Consider the following 25,871-nt stretch of genomic DNA (forward strand, 5'->3'; position numbering starts at 1 on the left):
GCTGTCTTAAACTTTTAAGAAACAGCTAACAGGTCCATACATCCGCCACTCTTTTAACAGGTCGAACAGGCTCCCTCGGCTACTGGGTCCCAGTACAGCTGCTAAGCCTGCTATCCCATATTATGTATTGTTAAAATAATTATCTTTCACATAAAATATAATTTTTTGGATGTTTGGATATTAAGTTTATTTGTGTGCCTAGTGGCTTTCATCATACAAGAAGGTAACAATCATCAGTTACCAGCTATCACAACTTTATCATACAGCTAAGGCCTCATGCACGTAAGCATATTAGTGCTCCATACAACCTCCAAGTTAAATGAAGCCATTAAAGGGGTATATGGACTATGGGGCTCTATTATTATTCTGTACGCCTCCAAATTCATAGGGAGGCATACAAAGATTTTTTTTGCCATACTCACTGGTTAGACGCGCTCTCTGTATCGTGATCCGCAGGGGCGTGCACTTCTCCTCTGCAAACTCTGCTGTGAACTTGTGATATTCTGCACACAGGGGCGGATATAGTATTGAAATCTAGGGCAGGGGTGGAAAAAACACAAACTGTGAACAGACCATATTTTCCCCCCTCCTCCCCCTAACACCCCCCCTATTGAACTCTGCCACCTGTCAACGGAAAAATCATCTGTCGGAAGGAAAAATGTTTCCCTATGATTACAAGAAATCCTCACCTGGGAATTAGACTTTCTTGTACTCCACAATGGGGAAACATTTTTTCCCTCTGGCGAATGACTTTTCAGTTGACAGGAAGCAGAGTTACATGAAGGGAAATTATTTTTCCTTGACCTCTAGTCTCTATTGTGGCGCAGGGGAGAGAAAATATAGGTTTTATATTTTTAATACTGCTAACTTTTATTTTTTTGCTATGTTCGGCTAGACCATTTAGACTAAGTCATAGATTAGTTGGACTACTTCTATAATGTAAGTTTTTTTGTTGTTTTTTTTTAAATAAAATGGTGAAAGTGAAATGTTTTCTTATGTTTTTTTTTTTTTTTAAATGATATTACCGCCTTTGTAATGTCCGCTGTCTGCTTGACGGCGTCCATAGTAAGGCGGGGCTTAGCGTTAGCCAGTAAAAAGGCTAACAGTAACCCCCCATTATTACCCCGTTACCCACCGCCACCAGGGGTGTCGGGAAGAGCCGGGTACCACCCAGTACCCGACCATCTGTAGTGATGGTCGGGTACTGGAGCAACTGCAGGCTGGTATTATAAGGCTGGGAGGGACAAAAACCCAAAAGGACCACGGGTTTTTGTTTTCCCACCCTGGTAATGCTGCTGTGTTGTATCTGGCCGGTTATGAAAAATGGGGGGACCCCACGTCGGTTTTTAAAAAAAATAAAAAAATAGTTGAAAAAAACTACGTGGGTTCCCCCTAATATTTCATAACCAGCCAGATACAACATAACAGCAGCAGCCTAGCATTACCAGGATGGGAAGGGCCAAGGTTTCTGTCCCTTCCCAGCCTGATAATACCAATCTGTGGCCGCCCCAGTGCCCGTCCATCACTACAGATGGTTGGGTACTGGATTGCACCCGGCTCTTCCCGGCACCCCTGGTGGCGGTGGGTCCCAATGTAATAATGGGTGGTTAGTGTCAGCCTTTAAACTGGCTAACGCTAAGCCCCGCCTTAGTAGTGGACGTCAACAATCAGACAACTGCCATTACTAACGTGGTAATAAAGTATTAAAAAAACAGAAACAAAATAAAAAAAAATTATTGAAATAAAAACGCCACCACACAAACTTCTTTGCCCATTTTATTTAAAAAAAAAAAAAAATGAAGTGTAAATCATCGACGTAGTCCAAACGGTCCAGCGGAACCTGCAAAACAAAAATTTGCAATAAGAAAAATAAAAAACGTATACTCACCCACAGGCGTCTTCTCCCCTGTGCCGCAATAGAAACTAGAGGTCAATGAACTGTAATTTCTATTGTGGCGCACAGGACCTAGAGATGCGCCAAAAATATTAATAGATAATTCTGGCCCATCTGGGAGGTCCTGTGCGCCAGAAAAAGATAACGCAGGGACTCCTCTAATAAAATACTACTAAATTTTTAAAAACTTTTGACATGTCACACTGACATGTCAGAAGATTTGGCCGGTGGACGTCCGAGCACTGGGACCCCCACTGATCGCTAAAACGAAGAGGCAGAAGTGCTTGGGTGAGCGCTGTGAGTCTTTGAGCCGATACACCGATCAGAGAAAAGCCAATCAGAAATGAAGCGGCACAGCGCTCACCCGAGCACTTCTGACGCTTCATTTTTTGCGATCAGTGGTGGTCCCATTATATTATACTGTAGGGGGTCTGAGCATCTGACTGACTGCAGTACCCCCATAGAGCCCTCAGTAGGTAATATACTGCAAGGGCAGATCATGCAGGGCCGGCCTTAGGTTGGATGGTGCCCAGTGCGGGGGACTCTATTGCTGCCCTCTACAAATACAGGCAAATATACACATATATATATATACACACACACACACACACACACACACACACACACACACACACACACACACACACACACACACACACGAGGCATGTGTACATATATACACACACAGACAGACATATGTATACATATACAGACACATATATACACACACACATACACAGACAGCCAGACAGACACAAGGCATGTATACATATACAGACACACACATATATATATATATATATATATATATATACACACACACACAGACAGACATAAAGCATGTATTCCTATACAGACACATATATACACAGACACATACACAGACAGACAGACAGAAAGACACAAGGCATGTATACATATACAGACACATGGTAGGTAAAGTACACTCCTCTGCCTTCCCCACGCATTCCCCTGGCCCTGCCACAATATGCCGCCCCCTGTTTTTAGCTCAGGGGCGCCGCCTTAGGCCTCATGGCAGGTGCGGCCCTGGACGTGGAATACAGCATGACACGACTTTGGCACAGCACAGTGCTCGACCAGGATAGTATGGAATGCAGGGAACAGGAACACACTAGGAGTCCATTGCATAGACAAACTAGGGAAAAAACAACAACGCTCAGGCATAGAAGCAGGGGACTGGAGCCCTCTTATAGTCCAGGGCACTCATGGGTTCAAGTTCATCAGAAGTCCGTTGGGTGCACTGCCCCTTTAAGAGTGGGTACGAGTGTGCTTGCGCACCCTACGGGATCCAGCTGAGGTGAGTGGACGCGAGAACTGGCGTCTCCTGAGGAGGAGGCTGGGACCAGCACTGCCGACTCGTGGCTGCGATTGTCAGGAGGAGATTGGCGCTGACGGCCAACAGCCATGGAAATTACAGTATCCCCCCTCTTACGCCCACTCTTCTTGGGACCAGAGCGAGAGAGAAACTTTGTATGAAGAGTAGGGGCATTGAGGTTCTCCTCTGGCTCCCAGGACCTTTCTTCAGGACCAAACCCTCTTCAATCCACAAAATAAAAAGTCTTTCCTCTCACTTTCTTGATGTCCAAGATCTCCTTAACCTCAAAGGTGTCCGAAGGGCCGCTGGAGGCAACCGCAGGGCTAGGAGTCTTGGTATAGCGGTTCAGAAACACCGGTTTCAGGAGGGAGACATGGAAGGGGTTGGGGATCCTGAGGGTAGGAGGCAGCCGAAGCTTGTAGGCGACAGGGTTGATCTGCTGCAGGATCTCGAAGGGTCCGAAGAACCTGGGAGCAAATTTGCACGACGGCACCCTTAGTTGGATATTCCTAGAAGACAGCCAGACCTTTGTGCCAGGAAGAAACTGAGGAGGTTCTCTTCTCCTTGTGTCAGCCCTCTGTTTCATGTGGTCTACTGCCATTAGGATGGAGGATCGAGTCTGCTGCCAGATCTGCAGGAAGTCTCTAAAAGCGGAGTCAGCCGCCGGTACCTCGGAAGTATCGTGTCCTGGAAGAGGAATCCGTGGGTGCTGGCTGTAGACAATGAAGAACGGTGTGTTCCTTGTAGACTCGCTGGCGTGATTATTGTAGGAGAATTCAGCCCATGGGAGCAACTGCACCCAGTCATCATGCTGCTTGGAGATGAAGTGGCGTAGGGGGTTCTCCAAGATCTGATTGATCCTCTCGAACTGACCATTGGACTGAGGATGTTAGGGTAGGGAAAAGTCCAACTTCACACGAGGAGTCCGCATAGGGCTCTCCAGAACTTCAAGGTAAACTGAACCCTCCGATCAGACACAATATGCTGCGGCAAGCCGTGCAGGCGGGAGATGTGTTGGATGAACAGCTTGGGCAGCTGAGGAGCAGAAGGAAGACCGGTCAGATGAACGAAGTGGGCCATCTTCGAAAATCGATCCACCACCACCCAGACAGCACTGCATCCAGCAGAGAGAGGCAGCTCCGTAATAAAGTCCAAAGCTATATGCTGCCAGGGAGCATTTGGCACATGCAATGGCTGGAGTAGACCAGCAGGTCTGGAGTGAGCGGCCTTGTTGGCTGCACATACAGAACAGGAAGAAACTAAGTCCATAATGTCCTTTGACAGCGTGGGCCACCAGAAATGATGAGCAATCAGATCCCGGGTCTTACGGACCCCCGCGTGACCTCCCAGTCTAGAGGAGTGTCCCCAGCGGAGGGTTCTTCCACGATCAGCTAGGTGCACAAAAGTCCTCCCTGGAGGAATGTCCCCAACTTGAAGGGGATTGACAGAGACAATGCAAGACGGATCAATATTTTTCTGTGGAATCTCCATGGTGTCCTCCATCTCGAAAGACCTGGACAAGGCATTGTCCCTCACATTCTTGTAGGCCGGGCGATAATGGAGCTCAAACTGGAACCTGGTAAAGAACAGTGAACACCTGGCCTGACGAGGGCTCAGCCGTTATGCCGTCTGGAGGTAGGTCAGATTCTTGTTGTCTGTAAAAATTAGGATCGGATGAAATGCGCCCTCTAGTAGATGTCTCCATTCTTCCAAAGCCAATTTGATGACCAGTAACTTCAATCGAGTAGTTGCGTTCTGCAGAAGAGAAGAGCTTAGAGAAATATCCACATACCCTTGACTTGCCCTTGGGACCTCTCTGGAACAGGAGTGTACCAGCACCGACAGAGGATGCGTCCACCTCCAACGAGAACTGAAGAGAGACATCCGGATGATGGAGGATAGAGGCTGACGGGAAGGCACTCTTCAGGCTATTGAATGCAGACTCTGTCTCGGGAGTCCACACCTTGGTGTTCATACCTTTCTTAGTGAGGTTAGAGATGGGAGAAGTCAGTGAGGAGAAGTTTGGAATAAACTGCCTGTAAAAATTGGCGAATCCCAAAAAGCGCTGTATGGCCCTCAAGTCTTGAGGGTGTGGCCAGTACAGGACAAACTTTACCTTCTCAGGATCCATCTCGATACCTCGATTTGAGACGATGTAGCCCATGAAGGGTAGAGCATCTCTGTCAAACACGCACTTCTCCAACTTGGCGTACAGACCATTCTCCCTTAACCGTAGCAGAACTTGACGGACATGTCTCTGATGCGTCATAGGATCTGGAGAAAAAATCAAGATGTCATCAAGGTAGACTACTACACAAACATAGAGGAGGTCAAAGAAAATGTCATTAACAAACTCCTGGAAGATCATGGGAGCATTACACAGGCCGAAGGGCATTACTAGATAGTCATAGTGTCCATCACGGGTGTTAAATGCAGTCTTCCATTCATCGCCCTGGCAAATCTGGACTAGGTTGTAAGCTACACGCAGGTCTAGTTTAGAAAAAATCTTGGCACCAAGTATACGATCAAACAGTTCAGAGATCAGTGGCAATGGATATTTATTCTTCACTGTGATCTGGTTGAGACCTCGGTAGTTGATACAAGGTCGAAGAGAGTCATCTTTATTTTTGACAAAGAAGAACCCGGCTCCTGCCGGGGAGCAAGACTTTCGTATGAAGCCCCTCTCCAAGTTCTCTTTCACATAGGCGGACATGGACAGAGTATCTGGCAAGGAGAGAGGATATACCCTACCACGGGGAAGGGATGCACCAGGAATCAGCTCGATAGGGCAGACATACGCCCGATGTGGAAGCAATGTCTCCGCCTCCCTCTTGCTGAAGACGTCCAAAAATGCAGCATAATGACTCGGCAATCCTGCTAATGACCGAGGCAGAGAAGACTTAACCGAACGAATCTGCACCAGGCAACAGCTTTGACACTCAGGGCCCCACTGGAGAACCTCTCCAGAATTCCAGTCCAGGACTGGGGCATGCAGTCGGAGCCAAGGCAGGCCCAGCAACACAGGGTTAACAGCTTTGGATAGGACATAAAACTACAGAAGTTCGGAGTGAAGAGCCCCTACTTGGAGCCTCAGCGGCTTGGTCACAGCTATAACTGGGTCTGGCAGAGGTAGTTCATTTACTGAAGCAACTGTCAACAGGCTCTCCAGAGGGTTGATGGGTAATTGCAGAAGGTTCACTAGGTCTCTACGGATTAAATTAGCAGCAGATCCAGAGTCCAGATACGCAGAGACCTGATGCGTTCTCTCACCGGACACTATGGTCACAGGTATGGACAATTTAGACGGAAGTCCATTCTTACCCAAGGTTGTCACTCCTAGCAACCCTAAGCTTTGGGATCTTTGGGGACACAGGCGCACAAGATGGCCACCGAGGCCGCAATAAAGACAGAGCCCAGAAGTGCGTCTGCGTTGTCTCTTCTGGGTGGATAACTTACACTGGTCCATTATCACAGACTCCATAGGAGGATTGACATCTGAGGACAGCAGGGGTTGCTGCAAAGTTGGAGCCAGACTAGGAAGGACTCCCTCCCGTCGAACCTCTTGGAGGCGTTGTCGGATCCGTATATCAATCCAGGCGGACAGAAGGATGATGTCATCCAGGGTAAACGGCAGATCCCGAGCGGCAAGTTCATCCTTAATTTTAGGAGCCAGTCCATGCCATAATGCAGCCACCAGGGCCTCATTGCTCCTTAACAGCTCTCCCGCCAGGGTACGGAAGTGGATGGCGTACTCACTCACGGAGGTGTCTCCTTGGCGTAGGTTAATCAAAGAAGCCGCTGCAGATGAGACCCGACCAGGATCCTCAAACACCATACGAAAAGTCCGGAGGAAGGCTTAGAAATAACGGGTCTCTGGTCCTTGCCTCTCCCAGATGGGGTTCGTCCATGCAAGAGCCTTGCCAGTGAGGAGAGAGATGATGAAAGCGACCCTTTGCGCCATCAGATGAAAATGTCCTATTATACAGGCTGAAGTGGACCTGGCACTGATTCAGAAATACACGACAGGTACTTGCTTCTCCATCATAGTGGTCAGGAAGTGGCAAAGAAACACGCGGGACAACACTGCCAAGAGGTTTAGTCTGAGGATCAACACTGCCAGGAGGTGTAGTAGGAGGAACGGCAGCTTGTGTCTCCTGCCGACGTGCAAGAATTTTCAATGCCTGGAGGAGTTGGTCCTGTCGAGATCGGAGGTCTAGCATATCCGCCCGCATCTCTTGAGATGTCATCATAGTCTTGAATCGACCAGCGGGGTCCATGACCTGAGCGTACTGTCACGTACTGGGCCGTACCGCCTTGGCAGTAAGGCAGCTGGCCAACAGGGCGCAGGTCAATGTCTATAGTTCATATAGGTACCTGTGGCAGCTCGGACAGCAGCAAGGCAGGCTCGGCTGGGACTAGGCAGCAGGTAGACGTCAGGCGAGGTGAAGCAGGTCAGACGTGGAATACAGCACGACACGACTTTGGCACAGCACAGTGCTCGACCAGGATAGTATGGAATGCAGGGAACAGGAACAGGAACACATTAGGAGACCATTGCATAGACAAACTAGGGAAACAACAACAACAACGCTCAGGCATAGAAGCAGGGGACTGGAGTCCTTTTATAGTCCAGACACATATATGAAGGACCCTAGGTAGTTGGCGGGCACAATATAGTAACTAACAACTAATTGCCTGGAGACAAGAAAGGCCTATTTCCCAACTACCATAAAACTTAATAGATACAAGTTAGATTATTTATTAAGCTATATATCAAAAACACAGACCACACATATAAGATTAAAATTATCTATGCATGGCGCTAGCCAGAGATCGTGGATGATTACTGCAATGTGCAGCGGTGTGGAGCACCTATTGATCAGACCAGTGCAAGGACCGCAAAGCACAGCAGTCAATTATTGGGTAAATCCAGCAGTGTGCCTAGCAACCAGCATGAAATAAAATTAGAAAAGCCCCCTCGACATGTTTCGCTACTGCTGTGGCGTCCTCAGGGGTTATCGGGGCTAATGACGGCGCGCCAAAAAAAATCTCCCTCTTGTAAAGACTTCCGATGACGTGCATAGGAAGTGTATTGCTGCGGCTGACAAATCACAGCAGGCACAGCAGGACCAAACCTCATTAACGAAGAGGGACAGGTAAGGCTACGAATGAGATAGCATCAGACCAATGAGGAAAGACAGTCCGCGCGTGCGCATATGTATAATACAGGGGCATAGCGTAGGATGTCATCGGATAGACTGCGCATGCTAAGGAACTCAGCCCGAGAAGGTAAAGTCTGCGCATGCGCCCGCGCTCAAAAGCGGGACATAGTGCAGGATCTCATCGGAACCAAAAGGAGGTAAACAACGCATGCTCAGGGACTCAGCCCGAGAATGCAGTGATAGATCTCATCGAAACCAAAAGGAAGGTAAACAGAGCATGCTCAGGGACTTAGCTCGATTATGCATTGATAAGACAGTGATTCCACAGCTTCGTTTTCTGTAGCTGTTTTTGGTGTAGCCTCCCTTATACATACATTGGTAAGATCCTCAGATATAAAGGATATATATATATATATATATATATATATATATATATATATATATATATATATTATCCTAAATGACAATGAATACGCCATAAAAAATCTGGCATAGAACGTCTGGGAGAACAGTGGGGCCGGCATATATGAGTGGTACTGAAAGTCGGTAAACAAAATATTTACAGTATTAATAAAAATTATGAAATTTATAGCAGGTAGGGGACTATGAACTATCCAAAAGAAAATGTTCAACCGGGTAAATTGACAGGCAGAGAACTTTAGAGAAAAGCTGCAAAAGTGAATCCATCATTAAGCCCTGGGACCTAATTTGATTTGGGCAACAAGCCTAAATTGAAGTGATCGAGTGTTGTCACCATGTAAACTATGAATATGTCTCGATAAAACTGTATCTTCTTTTTTATTGATCGTACTTAGATGTTTGGAGATTCTTCTCTTCAATTCTTGAATCATATTGCCCACATACAATTTAGGGCACGGGCATTTGGCTATGTATATGACTCCACTTCTTTGACAGTTAATAAATTGTTTGATCTCGTATGATTTACCATCAACTGGGTTTGTGAAATTCTTAGCCGCTGGCATGAGGGGGCAAAAGGAACATCTGCCACAGGGATGAATTCCCTTAATTGGCAATTTGAGCCAAGTATGTGGCGTGAGAAGTTGTATAGAATAGTGACTGTGCACCAAAAATTCTTGTACATTTTTCCCCTCCGGTAAGTGACACTTGGACTTACTGAAATTGCATCATTCAGGTCAGGGTCAGCAGTAAGTATAGGCCAATGTTTTTGTAAAATATCAATTACCTGGGAAGAACATACATCAAAGGTGCCAATGCAACGAATGGTACTGGATTATCTGGGTTCAACAGATTTAGAGTCCTTATCAAGAAGGAGATTCATCCTATCAGTCGCCCTGGCCCTGGCATATGCCCTATGTAGCCATTTTTTGGGGTTTCTCCGTGCCAAGAATTTTTCATATAAACCATTACATTCCAATTGAAAAGATTGTTCATTAGAACAGTTCCTCTTAGCTCTGAGATATTGGCCTATTGGGATGCCCTTCTTAAGGGCAGGTGGATGATAACTTTGCCAATGTAGGAAACTATAGGTAGCCGTGGCGACTGATAGGACAAATCTCCTTCTTGATAAGGACACTAAATCTGTTGAACCCAGATCATCCAGTGTCATTCGTTGCATCGGCACCTTTGATGTATGTTCTTCCCAGGTAATTGATATTTTACAAAAACATTGGCCTATACTTACCGCTGACCCTGACCTGAATGATGCAATTTCAGTAGGTCCAAGTGTCACTTACCGGAGGGGAAAAATTTGCAAGAATTTTTGGTGCACAGTCACTATTCTACACAACCTGTCACATCATATACTTGGCTCAAATCGCCAATTAAGGGATTTCATCCCTGTGGCAGATGTTCCCTTTGCCCTCTCACGCCAACGGTTAAGAATTTCATGAACACAGTTGATGGTAAATCATACAAGATCAAACAATTTATTAACTGTCAAAGCAGTGGAGTCATATACATAGCCAAATGCCCGTGCCCTAAATTGTATGTGGGCAAGACGATTCAAGAATTGAGGAGAAGAATCTCCAAACATCTAGGTTCGAACAATAAAAAAGAAGATACCGTTTTATCGAGACATATTCATAGTTTACATGGTGGCAACACTCGATCACTTCAATTTTGCGGTTTTGCCCAAATCAAATTAGGTCCCAGGGCTGGTAATCTAGACCGAAGACTTCTGCAGGAAGAGGCACGGTGGATTCACCACCTAAGTACCATGAATCCCTTGGGTCTTAAAGGGAATGTGTCGCTAGAAAAAAAAAAATATTTTCTTTTTAGTTAAACAGTTAATGTATAAATGATTAAACATTGTTCTAATTTTTTTAATTTTTTCACGAGTCAGGAAATATTATAAATTAGATTCTAATTTATAACATTTCCCAGTGCTGGTCACTAGATGGAGCAATTCCCAAAATTGCAGCATTGGCATGTGGTAAAGCAACCACATTGCTTTATGCTGCAAAATTTGAGAAGACACACTCGCTCTAGTGAGCTCACAGAATCCCCCCTCCTCCCTTATCCTGGCTAATGTTCAAACCTCCTACACTGTGTGTCGCCATTTTTTGAGCGAACACACAGTGTAGTAGGTTTACATACAGTAGTGATCACACACTAAAACACGTACATACACAGAAATAACTTACCTGCTCCTGCCACCGCCGCTCCCTCCTGTCCGTCCGCTCCGTCTGCTCCCTCCGCTCCAAGTGCTTGCATTAGAACACAAGTCCGGAAGCCGCGATCGGAAGTAGTAATCTACGCGGCTTCCGGTCCACAAGAAAATGGCGCCGGACGTCGCTCAGCCGAAGACCTTCCATTTGGACTGTGTGGGAGCGGTGCATGCGCTGTTCCCACACAGACGGCGTACAGCATAGTGAATGGAACAGGTCCCGTTCGCATTCACTATGGGGCTGTATGTGCCGTATTCCATGTCTGTATGTGTCGTTAATCGACACAAACAGAGATGAAAAAAAAAATGGCAGACCCCATAGACAAGAAAAAGTTCAAAAATAAAAAAAAGTCAAACACAAATACACAAATAAATAAAACATTTTTTAATAAAACACTAAAAGAAAATTGATATAAAAGTTTATTTTTTTCGCGACACCCTTCCTTTAATGAGGGATTCACTTTTGCAGCTTTTCTCTAAAGTTCTCTGCCTGTCAATTTACAAGGTTGAACATTTTCTTTTGGACGGTTCATATTCCCCTACCTGCTATAAATTTCATAATTTTTATTAATACTGTAAATATTTTTTTTACCGACTTTCAGTACCACTCATATATGGCGGCCCCACTGTTCTCCCAGACGTTCTATGACAGATTTTTTATGGCGTATTCATTGTCATCTAGGATAATATATATATACATCCTTTATATCTGAGGAGCTTACCCATGTATGTAGAAGGGAAGCTACACCAAGAAAAGCTACACAAAAAAAAATCTTTGGAATCACTGTCTTATCACTGCATTCTCGAGCTAAGTCCCTGAGCATGCTCTGTTTACCTTCCTTTTGGTTCCGATGAGATCTATCACTGCATTCTCGGGCTGAGTCCCTGAGCATGCGTTGTTTACCTTCCTTTTGGTTCCGATGAGATCCTGCACTGCCCCGCTTTTGAGCGTGGGCGCATGCGCAGACTTTACCTTCTCGGGCTGAGTTCCTGAGCATGCGCAGTCTATCCGATGACACACTACGCTTTGTCCCTGTATTACACATATGCACATGTATGGACTCTCTTTCCTCATTGGTTGACTGATGCTATCTCATTCGTAGCCTTACCTGTCCCTCTTCGTTAATGAGGGTTGGTCCTGCTGTGTCTGCAGTGATTTGTCAGCCGCAGCAATACACTTCCTATGCGCGTCATCGGAAGTCTTTACAAGAGGGAGATTTTTTTGGGCGCGCCGTCATTAGCCCCGATAACACCTGAGGACGCTACAGCAGTAGCGAAACATGTCGGGGGGGCTTTTCTAATTTTATTTCATGCTGTTTGCTAGGCACACTGCTGGATTTACCCAATAATTGACTGCTGTACTTTGCGGTCCTTGCACTGGTCTGATCAATAGGTGCTCCACACCGCTGCACATTGCAGTAATCATCCACGATCTCTGGCTAGCGCCATGCATTGATCATTTTAATCTTATATGTGTGGTCTGTCTTTTTGCTATATATAGCCTAATAAATAATATAACTTGTATCTATTTAGTTTTATGGTAGTTGGGAAATAGGGCTTTCTTGCCTGTAGGCAATTAGCTCTTATAGTCCAGGGTACTCACGGGATCTGGCTAAGGTGAGTGGACGCGAGCGCTGGCGTCTCCTGAGGAGGAGGCTGGGGCCAGCGCTTGCTGACTCTTGGCTGCGGCTGTCAGGAGGAGATTGGAGCAGACGGCCCGCAGCCACGGACATTACAATAAGGCAGTGATTCCAAATCTTATTACTGTGGGGTAACACCTGAACAATATTTCCATTCCTGTCTCAAATAAGCTTGGTTTAGGAGAGAGTAAAGCATTATATAATTCTTGCCTAGAATTATATTCTGATTTAAATGTGTTAACTGTTTTGACAAGCATCTTTAAGCAGGCAGGAATGTATAATATTAATATTTCATTTACTCTGTAGAATATACTAGTATAAGCTATAAATGTTTTTAGCAAAAGAACTAGGCCAGTTTTAAAAAGATACATAGTAAATGCTTAGAAGTTCACTCTGTTTTGTAGATCTGTTCTTCCATCCCTGACCATTCTTTCTCTCTGATTTCCATATTTATTTGTCTCTCATTTCACCGTATGTTTCTATTTTCATCCATGTGCCTTGCTCCCATTCTGCATTTATGGGTCACAGCACACGCCTGGACTGTTTAGAAATCAATATCAGTGAAGCCATGTTGGGAATTTGCACTTCCCTAAATGCGATTCTTTTCACACCAGAGGGACTTCTGCATACACGGTAGACTAAATTGATTCACCTCTTGAATTTACTCAAGGAAAAACAAATAAAATACTCATTGTACTATGATGCTCAAGATGCAAAAAGAAAGTTGATTATGGATAATAATAGAAACAAAGAATGTAAATCACATACATCCGTCTCTATTTCTTTATATATAATAGATTAAATATAATAAAAGCCGTAATTTGAAGCTCCTGGGTCCCAATGCAAATTCTGTAATAGGGGCCCTTCAGCATTTATGTGCCATATAAAACACTGGTGTCTGCTTTTCTGGCAAAATGACCATTGTATAACCTTATGAAACCTCAGCACTGACATATTGTTATGCTCTTGGATTATGACTTTGAGGCTATAAAATATGGAACTCCACTCAATCAGTTATGCAATTTATTTTTGGTCTGATTTATTGTGAGCTGCAATTATAATAACCAACAAGAGAGGTTGAGGTTGGTTTAGCTGTTTATGTCAATCTTTATGCATTTAAGATCTTGGTGGAGCAAAAAGATGATTTGGTAAATTTCTAAACCTTGAGAGTAGTGAGGAAGGGAGGGAGAGGATGGTATTTTGATAGTTACTGAAGTAGAAGAGAGGGCTTGGAAATCAGTATGAGAATCTACTCCTTTCTGGGTAGATCTGAAATATCAGTTAATAATAGGTAGAAGGTGGATCCTGATACTCAATTTCACTTGCTTCATGTACTCATGAGATTTAGTAGGCTATTAGGACCTAAGAAAGTAGGAAGTGGGTATGCTGCTTCATATCTATTCAATCTTTAGAAAGGATAAAGACTGGAGATTAAAAGTATTCATCTCCATTGGTTCTCCATGGGATGAAACAATCTGATTACCTGTGAATCTAAAGCCTGGCAAATCAATTTTTCCATCTCATATAGCTGAGTGAATACTTTCAAATTCTATTCTCCACTGACTCTCCAAGATGGAAATCTTGAACTGAACCGCTACTACTATGTATGCTAAAGACATTTATGTGTGCAGATGAAGCTATAGTAAACCTCTCATTCATGCCAAAGCACTGATATAGCCTGTTGCTCAGGCATTGGAAAAGTTTGGGTTTTAAATTACAGTATAGACAATTTATAGAGCTTTACAGAGTATCATCACAAGTTAAAAGAGGGCACTGTATATCTATCAACTCAAATTGTATTTTTCAAGTTAGATACTTCTCATTTTTTGCTTTTGGCTTGTTTGATATTACAAATGGATTTAAATGCCTTTTATCCTCAATTAAAGCGCATCTGCCATTAGAGCCCACATACGGATGTAGCCATCTTTAACTTGACTCTGATAACTTACTGCAGTGTGATATCACTCAACAAAAGCCATTGAAAAGTCATTGAAAAAGTAAAGGTAAGAGATCTAGCCATTGTTTATTTAATGTGTTAAAAGGTCAAGGTAAATATGGCTACATCTGTATATATATATATATATATATATATATATATATATATATATATATATGTATATATATATATATATATATATATATATATATATATATATATATATATGCATGTGTATGTAGCAGAAATCCTTTCAGGACGTTATGATATATCTTACAATATGTGAAGGTCGCTTTCTTAAAATAACTATGTGATACTTCTGAATTTTTTGTGTCTTATTCAAAATAGATTTTCAGGTATTAGGGGTCCTGTTAATCTCTGGCCCATTTAAAATACATTTTAACTTCTTTCTCTCCATGTTACATATTGACTGACCTGTTGGTTGGTAGGTCTGGTAGGTTTACATAAAAATATGAATTGAAATAGAAGGCCTGTGGAAAGCCTGACAACAACCCATTGGTTGTAATGGAATGTAATTTCCACCTGGAGAATTTGTATGGGAAAAGCCAAAGGAACGTGTTTTTTCAGTGTCAAATGGAGTAAGGATTTCTATAACATTATGAAAAAATATATATTTTCACATCTCAATAAAAATCGGCCAGAGCATGTTGCAAAATATATTATTCAATCAAGTCAGATATTATAAAAAAAAAAAAACAGGAACACGCGAGAAGTTAATCATCACTATCATAAAAAAAAAACATGAAGTAAGTGAATGGCATTGTCAGTACCCAAATACAACTCAACTACCTAACATCAAACCACAATGGCTTCAAGGTTCTATTGATTGAATAAAGTGTCATTATCATTTAAAGTTGTTCAACGGGTCATAACTAGATTAATACTTTTTAATAAATTATATTATCTATTCATGCTTTCGTACCTGCTTAATTTATAGCCAAAAAACCCCTTGCCAAGTGGCATAACATCAGTAAATAAAAATGTCCATCACATTGGCATGACAAATCCGTATACATTACACTGTTTATGTGAAGACGCATTCCTTCCTGTGTTCACGACGTGATACTTAACGTGCACATTCCCATGTTCAAGTACTGTACTGTCTGTCAGCATAGTCATTATCTGCTTTTTCCGGCTGTAATCGGAACCTCTGAGCTGACATCATCAGCAGAGGCAGAAGCTCAGCGCTATCAAATTCCCACTGAGAATCAATGCCAATTTAGGGTCAGTTCACAATGAGATTTTTGGTGCTATTTTTGGTATTGCTTTTGCTGCGGAAACCAATTGATTTCAATGGGAGGCAGAGGCGTTTTTTTTCCCGGGCAGCTTTCGGCCGCTCTCAGAAAAAAACAGCAGCATGTCCTTTCTTGACACAGTTTCTGCCTCTAACTTCCCATTGAAATGAATGGGAGGCAGAAAAAACCTGTGGCGCTTGTTTCTGAGTGATTTTTGCCGCATTTTTTGCCTGCAGCCCTTGCATTAGCTTCAATGACAGCGGGCAAAAAATGCAGTGGGAAAACGCAGCGAAAAAATCCAGAAAAATATATGCAGGCAGTTCAAAATCAGAATTTTTTTGCAGATTTTTTTCTGCCTGCAAAAAACTGTGAACAGGTCCTTACAGAGGCGGCTGAGTTTTGAGGCGGCTTTTTCCGGCTGTAATCGGAACCTCTGACCTGATGTTATCAGCAGAGGCAGAAGCTCAGCGCGCTGTGAAATTCCCACTGAGAATCAATGCCAATTTAAAGAAGTTATATTATAATGAATATCGTTGGTGGATGTGTCACGCACGCACCTGATGAAGCCACACTAAAATAGGACAAGCAAGGGAATAATCGCCAGTACGGGAAGTAAGGTACTGGCAAAGATCACTGCAGAGTTATGCCAACCCTTCAGTCATGCAGCAGTGACAGTTTTGGAGAGAAGAAATGGCGCATGAGCTGGGGGAAGGATTGTAGAACATTTACATAATAGATTAAAATACTTCCTAGGATTGGTTGTTATGGTCTTGTAGGAAACTTCTGTGGGTGTACTCAGTTCAATCATATAGTAATCTATATGGTTTGAAAAATAAACAAACTAGTCTCCAAATAAAAGGAGTTTTAGACAAACTAGGTCCAAAATGGTGGAACTCTATCATCACTTTCTAAAAATGTTTCCAGTGTGCAAATATTTTTATGTTGTCATTTTGTTCATTGAATATGTTTGGTTTGGTTTGCCATCAAAATATACCAGGAAAGGGACATACCAGTGTGTACCGAGCCTTATTTTGGCAAGTCTAGTACATGAGTTTTATGCTACCCTCTAGTGAGATCTATACGTTATTTTACAGCACTTTTTTTTTATTATATTCTAACTATGTAATTATAGCTATACCCATTTACTCATTCTATGTTTCTGTCCAATATATCTAATACTTTAATATACAGACTACAAGGACCAGTTGAACACAGGCGAATTGAACACCCCTGAATACTGGCATTAAATATCTTGTGATTCACATTTGTGGTAATATTATACATTTTTCCAAACAATATATTGTATATTTCAATTCGCAAAGTGCAATATATGGCATACAGTATCATTATTTACTTGCAGAACCAGTGCTCTGGTCTCACATCATGGCACAAATATTTCCTTTCTGTGGCATGTATTATAATGTTGTGCTCTGCGTGTGTTTAGCCGAAATGAGGGAACACGCAGTTTGTCCTATTCAGGATCTCTCGCCATGTGTGCCACTTATACCTCCCCTCCTGCTTTTTCCCTCCAGATCTCTAATGAAGTATTTAATCTCCCCAGCCCCTCTCTGCCTCGAATGCTCCTTAGATCGCACTTGCTATGAAGGTAAATGTTAAATAACTTTATTTGTTATTTACCAGCTCCAATTGGAAATTAATTGCCTTTTGATTAATGAGCTCTTCAGAAGAACACAGTAGCTGTCAAGGGAGGCAAAGGGAGTTAGATGAAGTAAAGAGCGATGAAGAGGGACAATAATAAGCGCCAGATAGAAAAATCTATATAATAAAGGAGGAAAGCAAAGGGTTATTGGAAAGTAGAGCTATAAATCGGGTGATAAATAATAGAAATGGGAGAGAAAATGAATGTCCATAGAGAGAAGTATTGTCTGCAAGAGGGAAATTTATGGTAAATTTCAAAAACTTAGATAAATAAAATATACTGTATATAAAGGTTAATAGAAACTCACAATTAATCATAATAAATAACACTGCTACAAACTGAACTAGCATTAGTTTTGTTTCTTCTTATCTGATGTCATCCTCTCCACTACTCGGTGCACAACTTTAGGCCTTCTAGAGCTACTCCAGGACTTCTCTCAAGCAACACCAGGACGTCTCAAGAGTAGCTCTAGGAGATCTCTAGATCAGCAGATACAGCACTTCTGTAAACTTATTTAATTAGCATTAATATTATTCATATTGTTTATTTAATTTCTGATTATAACAACTGTTAAATACAAGTTAATAAATCTTCAGTAAGATGGTGGAAATAAGACATAAGTCCACCTAATTTACCCTATTCTCCTACAGTGCCGATCCAGAGGAAGTAAGAAAAAAAAAACCGAGGCAGAGTCAAATTTTTCTCGTTTTAGGGGAAAATTCCTCCTGACTCACTGCTATTATAGTAAATAAAACCCTTGTATGATGATGGTCAAACCTCCTTACCTCTAGATGTAGTGGACTAGATTTGCAGTTGGCAAAGATCCACAACTTAATTTCTATGTCAGTCAATCTCTGGTAGAATGCATTCTCCCTTCCCAAGTGCATAACCTTACATTTAGCGATGTATAACTTCCCTTGCCACTTCTCTTCCCAGGCCTCCATCTAATACAAATTCTAATTCCATCTGAAACATAATACTGTCATCTTCTTCTGTGTGGATTTCTTTACACAACTCATCTGTGAATATTGAAATTCTACTCTGTAAATGATCTACAAGGTCATTAATAAATATATTAAAAAGATAACTTAATAGTGACCCCTGTGGTACCCAACTAGCAACAGTGACCTAAACTGAGTATGCACCATTAAACCACCCTCTGTTTTCTATCACTGGGCCAGTTATTTACCCAATTACACAGATTTTTCTCTTAGTCTAATTTTATGTACCAAACTGTTATGTGGAATAGTATCAAATACATTGGAAAAATCAAGATATACCTGTATGACATCTACTGACTTTAACATTGGAAAATAAAGCAGTGGAAATCTATTAAACATAGAAGACTCGGGGGGCGTGGCTTGGACATGGCGCTGACCAGACGTGCTGCTTGAGAGCTCCGTTCCTGCACTTCCATAACCCGCTCATAAGCATACTATAAGACACACTTGAACCTACCTAAATGGTCAGGAAATCTAAGGCAACCACGGGGACTCCATACTGTACGAGGCAGATGTCTTCAGCCGGCTCCATTCAGCGATTTCTCACCGACGCTGCTGTCGGGCCGTCTCCCAAGATGGCGCCGTTGGAGGGGAGACGAACTGGACCAGGATTCCCGCTTGCAGAAGAGTCTTCTTCGGGAGTTGCCACTGCAGCTGCAGCATCAGGTACCGACAGTACCCCCTCTCCGGTCTCTGGCTCCCAGGGTTCGTTTCCTTCCCTGCTGGCGGGGGTGGAGATGGGCCCTTCTGGAACTGTCATGGCGCTTCCCGCTCCGTCCTGCTCGCCACGTGGGGTCAGTCATGGCGCCCGGGTCTCTCATTCCTCATCCTCTGGCATGCTGGGGTCTGCATCAATGCCTGCTTCTCCTCGGGATCTGGATCTTCATTCCTCCCCTCACATTAATGGCTCTGCTAGCATGGGAGATGATTTACAGGGCCTGAGACAACAGCTCGCCACATTGCCCACTAAACAGGACATGGAGCGTTATGTGAATCGTCTTGAGATGACTTATAAATCAGAGATACAGGCTCTTACGACTAAGTTCAGCGCATCACTGGGCCAGTTATTTACCCAATTACACAGATTTTTCTCTTAGTCTAATTTTATGTACCAAACTGTTATGTGGAATAGTATCAAATACATTGGAAAAATCAAGATATACCTGTATGACATCTACTGACTTTAACATTGGAAAATAAAGCAGTGGAAATCTATTAAACATAGAAGACTCGGGGGGCGTGGCTTGGACATGGCGCTGACCAGACGTGCTGCTTGAGAGCTCCGTTCCTGCACTTCCATAACCCGCTCATAAGCATACTATAAGACACACTTGAACCTACCTAAATGGTCAGGAAATCTAAGGCAACCACGGGGACTCCATACTGTACGAGGCAGATGTCTTCAGCCGGCTCCATTCAGCGATTTCTCACCGACGCTGCTGTCGGGCCGTCTCCCAAGATGGCGCCGTTGGAGGGGAGACGAACTGGACCAGGATTCCCGCTTGCAGAAGAGTCTTCTTCGGGAGTTGCCACTGCAGCTGCAGCATCAGGTACCGACAGTACCCCCTCTCCGGTCTCTGGCTCCCAGGGTTCGTTTCCTTCCCTGCTGGCGGGGGTGGAGATGGGCCCTTCTGGAACTGTCATGGCGCTTCCCGCTCCGTCCTGCTCGCCACGTGGGGTCAGTCATGGCGCCCGGGTCTCTCATTCCTCATCCTCTGGCATGCTGGGGTCTGCATCAATGCCTGCTTCTCCTCGGGATCTGGATCTTCATTCCTCCCCTCACATTAATGGCTCTGCTAGCATGGGAGATGATTTACAGGGCCTGAGACAACAGCTCGCCACATTGCCCACTAAACAGGACATGGAGCGTTATGTGAATCGTCTTGAGATGACTTATAAATCAGAGATACAGGCTCTTACGACTAAGTTCAGCGCATAGAAGGCGATGTTTCCTCTGTTACACAGCAGCAAGTCTCTCATGCAGAACGGCTGGATCAGCACTCCCAGCAGATTCATGCTTTATTTAACCTGGCTGAAGATCATGAGAATCGGAATCGCCGTAACAACATTCGGCTCCGGGGCATTCCTGAGAATATATCTTCGGGGCAACTCATACCTGTCTTACAGTCTTTGTTTAACTCCCTGCTGGAGCGTCCTGCTGATGATCCATTGGAGCTGGATAGGCCTCATAGGACTCTTGGCCCTCGTAACCCGGATCCTGATAGGCCTAGAGATGTGCTATGCCGTGTCCATTTTTTCTCTCTGAAGGAGCAGATCATGAGGAAGGCCCGAGATAAAGGAGAAGTCTTATTACAAGGGGTCAAGATCCAGTTGTTATCCAACTTGTCCAAGATGACCCTGGACAAATGCCGAGTGCTTCGTCCTTTACTGGATGTGCTGAGAGAGCATGAGATCTCCTATTCCTGGGGTCACCCCTTCCAGTTACAGGTTCGCAGGGACGGGACATTGCTGAGTGTTCGAGACCCAGGGGATGTCCCGGACTTCTGTGCTGCCCTCCAGGTGCCGAGAGTTACCCTGCCTGATTGGCCGTATGTCCCTCTACCACCACAGCGCTCAAGGCCGCGCCGGCGGGGTCGTTCTCCCGCTTCTCCTATGGGTCGTCCTGGTGGGCGACGTGCTGATCCGCTGTGATTTTGTATAGAGGTTTCTTTGTCAGCCAGCAGTCGGCCTAGTCCGGTTAAGCTCAATTGTTATTGCTTATATCTTGGGAGGCGAAGGTCAGTTACCCGGGATTAATTAATGTTCTTCAGCTGCCAGTACTACTGCACCATGTATGTTATGTGATTAGCTACGTTGTTACTAATTACATGCCTGTGCATTCATGCGGTAACTGTGTAAATTTCCGGGAATGTATTGTTATGCTGGCATCTCTGTTTTGATCCTGACCAAATGTCGGCCATTATTTCACTTTCTCATGATATTGAGCTAATTGCCTTGATGTTCTTTCCGTTCAAGTGTTGGTTCTAAGAGGTGTGATATTTGCACTGGGTTGGGGGGTGCAGGGCACTGGCTAGACCTTGTCCTGACACTTCTCCTCTTAGGGACTCACTGGTTATATCCGGTGTATTCTTGATTGTTTCTCCTTGAGTAGCTCAAGGAGTAGGTGATTATTTCACCTGTCTGTTTGTCTTTGTTGTTGTCTCCCCCTTCCTTGTTTGTCCTGTTGTTCGTCGCGCCTCTACTTAGTACATTGCTCTATGAGCTCCTTCAGTGAGAGGTGGCAATGGCACAATTGAAGACTTGTACCTTTAATGCTAGGGGGCTTAATGTCCCAGAAAAACGCTCACAAATTTTATATAACATGCATAAGGAGCGGGTACATATTTTGTTCTTGCAAGAAACTCACTTTCAGACGGGCCATACGCCACAGTTCACGAATCGATATTTTCCGGCCTGGTTCCACAGTACCAACCCGGAATCCAAGTCAAAGGGTGCCAGTATATGTATTCATAAGTCACTCTCACATAAAATTCTGGATGTTCTGGTTGACCCGGATGGTCGATATGTTTTTCTCAAGCTATCCATACGTAATAAGATCTTTACTCTGGCTAATCTGTACCTCCCCAATAAGGACCAGGCACGAGTAGGCCGATTGTATTTAAGGAAATTGGAGGAGTTCACTGAGGGCGTTCTAATTGTTGGAGGTGATTTCAATCTGACTTTTGATTCCAGACTTGACACCTCCTCGGGCAGGTCTGTTGTTCCTAAGTCGCATTTGGGGGCACTGAAAAATGTGATGCATTCCATGCAGTTGATTGACGTGTGGAGGATCCTACACCCTCAGGTAAGAGAATACACTTATTTCTCCCCATTGCATAACATGTACAGTAGGATAGATGCTTTTTTGATTAGCCACCACTTGCTTACCTGGCACCCTACCTCTGACGTGGGCCCTATGATTTGGTCGGACCATGCACCTGTGTTTCTGACCCTTACATTTCCTAATTCGATGCCTAATTTCCAATCCTGGAAACTTAATGACAATTTGTTACGGGATGCAGTATGCGTGGCGGCCATTAAAGATTCACTTACCGGCTTCTTTGAGATTCATGAACATGAAGCTACTCCCTTGCCACTCCAGTGGGAGGCACTGAAGTGTGTCATTCGAGGGGTACTGATACAACATGGGGCGCGGTTGAAGCGCGAAAAGGGGTTTGCTATTGCACGTCTCTTGATTCAGATACGGGATCTGGAATCCTGTCATAAACAGGTCCCATCCTCACAGATTTTTGCAGAGCTTACTACAGCGAGAGAATCCTTGCGTTCTTTGATAGATCAGTCACATGCTCGGTTCAGCGATCGGATGCGCAAGCACTCATACGAATATGCAGATAAATGCGGTAGGTCACTGGCACGGATACTGCATCCCCGCACACAAGCGTCATATATCCCTAAAGTTTAATCTCCCTCGGGCGTTGAGGTTCATGACCCGGTTGGTATTAAACGCTATTACTCGGCGCTATACAATATTAAAGGCCAATTTCATGATATGCAGGCAGAATCGTTACGGGACAAAATCGACCGCTATGTTCATGATACTGCGTTGCCGACCTTGGAGGAGGGGGTGGCTTTGGAGCTTGAGGAGGATTTTTTGGAAACCGAAGTGGAGCGTGCTATTGGAGAGTCGCCCTTGGGCAAAAGCCCGGGGCCCGATGGGTTTAATAACAAATTTTATAAGGCATTTAAAGATCAACTGGCTCCTTTTGTGACAAAAGTTTTTAACTCGGTGTCCTCCTTGTGTCCCTTTGCGCCTCAATCCCTCGAGGCTCATATAACTCTTCTACCAAAACCAGGCAAAGACCCAACGGTGTGCGCAAACTTCAGGCCCATATCGCTAATTAATGTAGATGTGAAGCTTTTCGCGAAGCTGCTTGCCTCTCGGTTATCGCCGTTACTACCTGGCTTGATCGCGGATGATCAGGTGGGGTTTGTATGTAGTCGGGAAGCGCGGGATAACACCAACATAACCCTCCTTTTGACGTCATACTGCCAATCCCGTAAGATACCGATGTGTTTACTCTCGATAGATGCCGAAAAGGCTTTTGATAGAGTGCACTGGGTGTTCCTCCGCAGTGTCCTGACGCAGGTTGGCCTTGGCACCACCACGGTGGATAGGATAATGGCCTTGTACCAAAGGCCTTCTGCTCGAGTTCGTGTAAACGGACTATTATCTGATCCTCTGTCCATTGCTAATGGCACGAGACAGGGGTGCCCACTTTCGCCTCTTTTGCATGTTCTGGTCATGGAACACCTGGCCGTGGCGCTGCGGAAAAACCCTAATATTAACGGTATACGCATTGGCTCACAGCATCATAAATTGGCGTTATACGCGGATGACCTCCTGGTATATATCACAACTCCCATGATTTCTTTGCCATCCCTGACGGAGGAGTTTGAGTGCTTTGGCCATCTAAGTAATTTTAAAGTCAATTACTCTAAATCGGAAGCCTTGAATATCTCTTTGGATCACCCTCTAGCTGCCCATCTCGCTCGGGTTCTTCCGTTCAGGTGGCAACCCAAATCTTTAAAATATCTAGGGGTACATTTCCCTGCGCAACAGTCAGATTTGTATGCTCTGAATTATACGCCCATCCTACAGCGTACCATGAAGGACTTGGCGGAATACGGTGGGAAACGCATGTCGTGGTTTGGACGTATCAATGCGGTCAAAATGGATGTCTTGCCCAAATTTCTATATATCTTCCAGACCGTCCCTATTGCGGTTCCATCCAGTTTTTTCCAGGTTTTACATAGGGCCATAACTAAGTTTGTGTGGGGCTCCGCTAAGCCTCGTATCCGGTATGCTGTCCTTAGCCGACCAAAAGTAGATGGGGGCGAGGGTCTCCCAGACTTTAAACGATACCATCAAGCAGCGATAATTATGAGAGTAGTGGATTGGTTCCGTTCGGAGTCAGGTAAGCAATGGGTGCGCATTGAAAAGGCTATGTCTCCTGTGCATTATCCTCTCTGTCGTGGCTGTCAGTCCTTCAGAGACAAACTCTCCCTCTACCTTTCCTCACACGTCAGTTTCTCATGGTATGGGAACGGATCTTGGGTACTACGGGCCTTGTTCATCGCCCGGGTCCCTTGACTCCTCTATTTGATAATCCTTCTTTCCCTCCAGCGGAGGGTGTTGATACATTCCTCTGTTGAGAGAGAGGAAGTGGTGGACGTATATCTAAGACCCTTACTCCAGACGGTGCCATGTTGCCAATGACAGATGTATCTGCTGCCTGCCAGGGGAGGAGGTCAACCTGGTGGTCCTATTTGCAGTTGCGGTCCTATCTCTCCTCCATGGGTGATTGTATGGTCTTACTACAGGATAAGACTCCTCTGGAACTCTACTTGTCCTTGCCCACAGCCCCTTCTCATGTGCTGTCTCACCTACATGGGATCCTTCTGCCGAAATTTGCTTTTTCTCAATTATCCTTCACTGCCGCATGGGACGAGGAAATGGGGGTTAGACACTCTGAGGAAGAGTAGGGTACCGCTTTCCTGTTAGCCCATAAGTTACCGAATTCTTGTTTTGCACAGGAAAAGAATTACAAAATACTTACCAGGTGGTACCGTTGTCCGACCTTGTTACAAAGGATATACCCCGATGTGTCTGCTGATTGTTGGAGGTGTGGGGGGGCTCCAGGAACTATGTTGCATATTTGGTGGGATTGTCCCATGCTACGTCCCTTTTGGGGGAAGATTTTTGATCTAGGCAACAAGCTTTTCCATACTGAGGTTCCAACCTCGGCTTCCATAGGCTTGCTTTCTATGGTTCCTGGATCACTCCCACACCTCAAAAGGGGGATCTTTCGACATTTCTTGACCGCAGCGAGAACGGTGATACCTCGTCACTGGAAGTCACATACTGTACCGTCCCTGGCGGAATGGGTAACGGAGGTGAACGGGATCATGAGGATGGAGGAGTTACTGTCCGTTGATAGGGGCAAATCGGGGATCTTCGTCCAAACTTGGATGGTGTGGTCTGGATTCCGGGATGGTGCTGATCTACCTCTCTGGTTGGATGGCAGGTTCTGAATGAATCATAGTACCTACCTGAGGCGCTTTGTCTGTATGTATTTTCCCTTTGTTGTCTGATGTTATGTGTGGTGTGTCCATATACTCAAAAGTGCTCTTATATGTGTCACTTTTTACTTTACTGGGGGGGCGGTCTCCCTGACTATTGCACTGATTTAATGCGAACATGATACTGTTATTGCCGTTATATCTCTCTTATCATTCAATTCTGATAGGTGGGAGGCTACCTCCTACTGTTGTTATTATACATGTATATATATATATATATATATATATATATATATAT

This window comes from Rhinoderma darwinii, chromosome 2 (assembly GCF_050947455.1).
Source record: "Rhinoderma darwinii isolate aRhiDar2 chromosome 2, aRhiDar2.hap1, whole genome shotgun sequence".
Lineage (NCBI taxonomy): Eukaryota > Metazoa > Chordata > Amphibia > Anura > Rhinodermatidae > Rhinoderma > Rhinoderma darwinii.